The following is a 6,526-nucleotide window of genomic DNA, read 5'->3' as shown; positions in this document are numbered from 1 at the left end:
ATCTCCATTATTGACTTGGAGAGTTGATGAGGCTGCGACTGGTCCAGGCAAATCGATGCCACCGTCGAATCAAAGAAGAATCCGTCTTCGCGCCGTCTGATGACGTCACAGATAAAGCTTCCTGCTCAGCGCATCTTGATGCCAGTCTCAAAGATGGCGATTCCCGCGCTTCCAGTGACCGCATCAAAGATGGCGATTCCCGCACTTCCGGTGACCGCATTAAAGATAGCGATTCGCGCGCAGCCGCCGCCGCCTGCATTAAAGATGGCTGTGCCCGCGGAACACACGTGGCGCCACGAGGCTTCGGAAGCGGCTTTGCCCAGCAGACTTTAGCGAAGTGGCCTAGCTTACCGCATCCGGAGCAAATCGTGTCCTTCGCTGGGCAGCGACGCCGAGGGTGCTTGGGTAGGCCGCAAAAGTAACATTTGGGCCCCGCCAGAACAGCCGTCGCGGTGGAGCCGTCGGTAGAACGGGATGCAAGGTAAGACCTGGTATTGTGAGAGGCCGCTTCTAACGTTTCAGCCAACGTGGCTGTTCTTCGGAGATGTAGGTCATCTTGTTCCAGCAGGCGCTGCCGGATGTATGTAGACTCAATGCCCACAACGTAGGCATCGCGGATCAGGTCCTCCATGTTCTGAGCTGCTGTAACAGCCTTATAGTCACAAGCTCGAGCTAGGACCCGCAGGGCGCGCAGAAATTGGGCGCACGATTCTCCTGGCTGCTGCTTGCGGGTAGTTAGGAGATGTCTGGCGTAAACCACGTTAGGGCTCTTTCGGAACTGCCCTTTTAGGAGTTCGATAGCGTCCGCGTATGTAGCAGCGTCCCGGAAGATTCCATAGACAGCTTCGCTTACCCGGGCGCGGAGCACGTGGAGTTTAGCGTCATCGGTGTCGATGGCCGTAGCGGTGTCGACGAATGCTTCGAAGCAGTCCAGCCAATGATCGAATTTATCAGAGGCTCCAACCTCTTGAGGGTCTAATGCTAACTTGTCGGGTTTTAGAAACTGCTCCATGCTGGTCAACTGTTGTGAATAAAGTTGATGCGCTATCAATAAGGCGAAAGACTACCTGTGTGTCAATACAAGTGTAGGGTTTTATTCACAACAGAATCAGGAGCAGATCCCAACAAGTAACCGACCTGGACTGAACAAGGGGGAGGAGACAACCACCTTTATACTAGTTGCCGAGGGGAGGAGCCAAACTGGAAGGGGATGTGTCCAGGTATGACAAGCACACACAACGGTGGTCCATATAGGACAAAGGCACAACTGAGGTCCACCACACAAGGCTATGCTCCTGATCCCAGCTTACAAGCAAAAACTGAAACGGGACAATCTGATTGTGCTGGGACCTTTGCTGTTTGTAATATATATATAAACGATTTGGAGGAAAATGTAACTGGATTGATTAGTAAGTTTGCAGACGACACAAAGCAATGAGGACCATCAGAGGATACAGCAGGATATAGATCAGTTGGAGACTTGGGCGGAGAGATGGCAGATGGAGTTTAATCCGAACAAATGTGAGGTAATGCATTTTGGAAGGTCTAATACAGATAGGAAATATACAGTAAATGGCAGAACCCTTAAGAGTATTGATAGGCAAAGGGATCTGGGTGTACAGGTACACAGGTCACTGAAAGTGGCAATGCAGGTAGAGAAGGTAGTCAAGAAGGCATATGACATGCTTGCCTTCATCGGCCGGGGTATTGAGTTTAAAGATTGGCAAGTCATGTTACAGCTGGGGTAGAATATGGCCCTCCTCTCCTCCACTGCATCCAGCAGCTGTCCTGCTCCCTCTCTAAGAACTGTGGAACTGCTCTACACGGTGCCATCTTCCTGGCATGACTGACTGTGTGCGCATCATTAGCGCCTCAATATAGGCCCTGTTTAACAGCGGACAGCTGCAGCCACCTTGGGCAAGTCAGATACCTGGAACCATCTTGCTGGCATGAATCACATGGAGGCTCCTTCATTGCATTAAGTGTTCCCATTTTCTTGCTATTATGACACTTAGAATTTTTTTGGGAAGATTCCGACCTTTGATTATGAACCTGAAGAAATTCAAACAGACAAAATAACTTTAGCAAAGCTACAGCTAAAACAGAAATTACTAGAGCTAGAATTCCAAGCTAGGGAAAGGGAAGAAAGAAAAATGGAAAGAGAGAAAGAGGAAGAAAAGCAGGAAGAGAAAACAGTAAGAGAAGAAACACAGAAAGAGAGAGAGAAAGAGAATGGGAGAAAGAGGAAGAGAGAATGAGCTTTCTAAATATAACAGCAAAACATTGGAAAATGTTTGAACAGTGTGCCCCCCGTGCCCACTGAAAGCACTCCTAATCTTGGTCCATGTGTCAGGTTATTCAAGCTTGCCAATTAATCCTTTACAAAGAACAAAGAACAGTACAGCACAGGAAACAGGCCCTTCGGCCCTCCAAGCCTGTGCCACTCCTTGGTCCAACTAGACCAATCGTTCGTATCCCTCCATTCCCAGGCTGCTCATGTGACTATCCAGGTAAGTCTTAAACGATGTCAGCGTGTCTGCCTCCACCACTCTACTTGGCAGCGCATTCCAGGCCCCCACCACCCGCTGTGTAAAAAACATCCCTCTAATATCTGAGTTATACTTCGCCCCTCTCACCTTGAGCCCGTGACCCCTCGTGATTGTCACTTCTGATCTGGGAAAAAGCTTCCCACCATTCACCCTATCTATCCCCTTCATAATCTTGTACATCTCTATTAGATCTCCCCTCATTCTCCGTCTTTCCAGGGAGAACAACCCCAGTTTACCCAATCTCTCCTCATAGCTAGAATACCAGGCAACATCCTGGTAAACCTTCTCTGCACTCTCTCTAACGCATCCACGTCCTTCTGGTACTGCGGCGACCAGAACTGGACGCAGTACTCCAAATGTGGCCTAACCAGCGTTCTATACAGCTGCATCATCAGACTCCAGCTTTTATACTCTATACCCCGTCCTATAAAGGCAAGCATACCATTTGCCTTCTTCACCACCTTCTCCACCTGTGTTGCCACCTTCAAGGATTTGTGGACCTTTAGTTTGATGAGGACTTAGTGTAAAAAAATTGTAAAGAGGTTGGCTCTGATTGAGCCTGCCCCGCCAGCAATTTAGTGCCTCAAAAATCGAGGTATTCAAGAGATCACTTAGAACCCCCTCCCACCAGTAGCAATCCTCTCCCCTCAACCTTCTGCACCAGGGGTCAGCACCTGGGCTTAATGCTCTCTCCCCTGAGCAATGCACACACCTTGTTCCTCTGGGAGGTCTGCTCCCCAGATTTGTGCCTTGGGAGATCAGTTGGGTTTCACGCTGCTCTGGCCTCATGCCAATGTGAATGGATGATGAGGCTTGATAATTGTTATTGTATTCAAATAATGTTTCCAACATTCAACGTCAAGAAACATGATACATCACTGGTGGTGGGAGGGGACAATCACATTTATGTCGGTGTGAAATACAATTTGGACCTTTCATAAGATTTTCCACTCCCATCGCCAACCATATCTGACCAAAATGGAAGCAAAAAATTCAGTCCTCAGAGTGGAGGGGAGAAAAACTGGCAGTGAGAAGTAGAGAAGTATTAACTGAAAAGGAAGATATATGAGAGAGCAGTATCAAGGGAAATTGAATACTTAGATAGCTTGATAGAATTAAAGTAGGCAATATTAATTATTAGATGGGGGCAGAGTAAAGGGATAGTAAAAAAAAATAAAGAAAAGAATTAAGGTCCATGTATGTGAATACACAGAGTGTGGTTAATAAAATTAATGAACTACGGTAATATAAAAGCAAATTACTGCGGATGCTGAATCTGAAACAAAAACAAAAAATGGTGGTAAATCTGATAGCATCTGTGGGGAGATAACAAAGTTAATGTTCTCAGTCTAAATGACCTTTCATCAGACGATCCTCTCTGACAAAGGGTCACCCAGAAAATTTAACTCTATTCGCTCTCCACAGATGTTGTCAGACCTGCTGACATTTTCCAGCATTTTCAGTTGATGAACTATGGCACAGGTTGACAAATTGAATTAAAATATTATTGCTACAGCAAAGACCTGGCTCAAAGAAGGGCAAGACTAGGCATTTAATATTCCTGGGTGCAATTTGTTTAGGAAAGACAGGAAAGGAAGAAAAAGTGGGTGAGTGAGAGCATTGCTTAAAGGTAGCATTACAATACCAGAGAGAGAGGATGCTCCGGGGGGTCAAGGACAGAATTTTTCTGGCTAAAGGTAAGGAATGAAAAAGATTCAATAACATTGATTGGTGTAGTATACAGATCATCAACAATTGGAAGGGATGCAGAGAAACAAATATGTAAAATATATATACCAGGATGTTGCCTGGTATGGAGGGTCTTAGCTATGAGGAGAGATTGGGTAAACAGTGGTTGTTCTCCCTGGAAAGTCAGAGAATGAGGGGAGATCTAATAGAGGTGTACAAGATTATGAAGGGGATAGATAGGGTGAACAGTGGGAAGCTTTTTCCCAGGTCGGAGGTGACGATCACGAGGGGTCACGGGCTCAAGGTGAGAGGGGCGAAGTATAACTCAGATATTAGAGGGATGTTTTTTACACAGAGGGTGGTGGGGGCCTGGAATGCGCTGCCAAGTAGGGTGGTGGAGGCAGGCACGCTGACATCGTTTAAGATTTACCTAGATAGTCACATGAGCAGCCTGGGAATGGAGGGATACAAACGATTGGTCTAGTTGGACCAAGGAGCGGCACAGGCTTGGAGGGCCGAAGGGCCTGTTTCCTGTGCTGTACTGTTCTTTGTTCTTTGTTCTTTGTAAAGAAATTACAGAGAAGAGCAAGAATTATAGAGTAATTATAATGGGGGACTTCAATAAACCAAATATAGACTGGAATAGGAATAGTGCAAAAGGACAAGAAGAACGAGAGTTCCTGGAGTGTGTTCAAGATTAATTTCTGCAGTAATATAATTCTGGTCCAACAAGAGAAGCACACATTGTTGGACCTGGTTCTGAGGAATGAGTTGGCCAAGTGGATCAAGTATCAGTGGGAGGGCATTTAGGGACAGTGACCATTGTATCATAAGATTTAGGTTGGCCATGAAAAGGATAAGGGACAATCCAGAGCAGGGATAATTAACTGGGATAATTAACTAGGATGAGAATGCATTTGAGTCGAGTGAGTTGGAATCAATGTGGGCAGAAAAGACGGTGGCTGAATAATAGGTCACCTTCAAAGCGATAGTATTGCAGGCAATGTTAACGTATATTCCCTTGAAGGGGAAAGGTAAGAGAAATAAATCCAGAGTGCCCTGCATGATGAGAAAGATAGAGGTGAAGATGAAAAGGAAGAAGTGGGGGTCACGCATGCAAGTGCAGGAGTGGTTGTGTTTTTACAAGCTCTGGTGCTATTCACGGAGCTCTAGAGGTCTACAACACAGAAAAAGGCCCTCCAGCCATCTTTTAATCCACTTTTTATCCTGATGCACAATACATAATTATCCAATCCTGATGTATAATCTGTGCTATGATTCTGGAAGATCATGTCTTTATGCGAAGAGGAGCCCAGTTAAGTCTAGAAAATCCTTGTTTGATCGAGGTGGTTGGAAATAGCTAAGGTGGGGCTCAGTTTGTAGTGGCAGTTTTGCTGGTGAACAGGCGTATGCTTCAGTGATGCTGTTGGCATTGAGATGATGGCTGCAATTATGACTGAAGATGTGGACGATGGTCTCGGCTCCCTGGCGCAGATTTTTGGTGCTCACTTTGACGAACTGTGAGATATCCTAAAGAGAATGGAGAAGTGGAGAGGAGAATCCTGTCAATGGAGAGGGCAGTTCCCTTGGTGAAGGCTCACCTTCAGTGCTTGGAAATCCTGCTGCTTGGTGTGTCATACATGTTGGCTGACTCGAGAGATGGGGCCAGAGAAGGAGTATCCATGCGTTCAGTCTCCTGAGGGGTGCTGGGGATGAATTCCGGCTGAATCTGAGAATTGGCTGCCATGCTTTCACAATCCTGATTTGAAGGTTGGGCATCTCAAGTTCAAAGAAGCACATTGTATCCGGTCTTTGAAGCATGGGTCAAAGACTCCAACCACTGGCCTTACATTGTCTTGTCATCAGTATTCATCGAGAAGGGTTGGAGGCAGCCAGATGTGTCAGGTCCTTGCCACTGGGCTAGGCTTTTCTTTGATGGGGCTTTGAGCTAAGACATGACAGAGGTGCAGAGGCTTCGGTGAAACTTTGGATATATCCTGGATGTTGTTCAATGGTCCTGTCATGGCTTTGGCTAGTTGGAACATTCTCTCCATATCTACTTAGGTTTTCTCCGGGCACTCCTGTTTCCTCCCACAGTTCAAAGATGTATGGATTAGGTTGACTGGCCATGCTAAATTGTCCCCTAGTGCCGGGGGACTAGCTAGGGTAAATGCTTGGAGTTATGGGGCAAGGGCCTGGTTGGAATTGTGATCGGTGCCGACTCAATGGGCTGAATGGCCTCCTTCTGTACTGTAGAATTCTATGATTCTATGATACAAGAGGTGATG

Source organism: Mustelus asterias, chromosome 15, assembly GCF_964213995.1.
Source record: "Mustelus asterias chromosome 15, sMusAst1.hap1.1, whole genome shotgun sequence".
NCBI classification, from domain to species: Eukaryota; Metazoa; Chordata; class Chondrichthyes; order Carcharhiniformes; family Triakidae; genus Mustelus; species Mustelus asterias.
Note: the sequence above shows the minus strand (reverse complement) of the source record.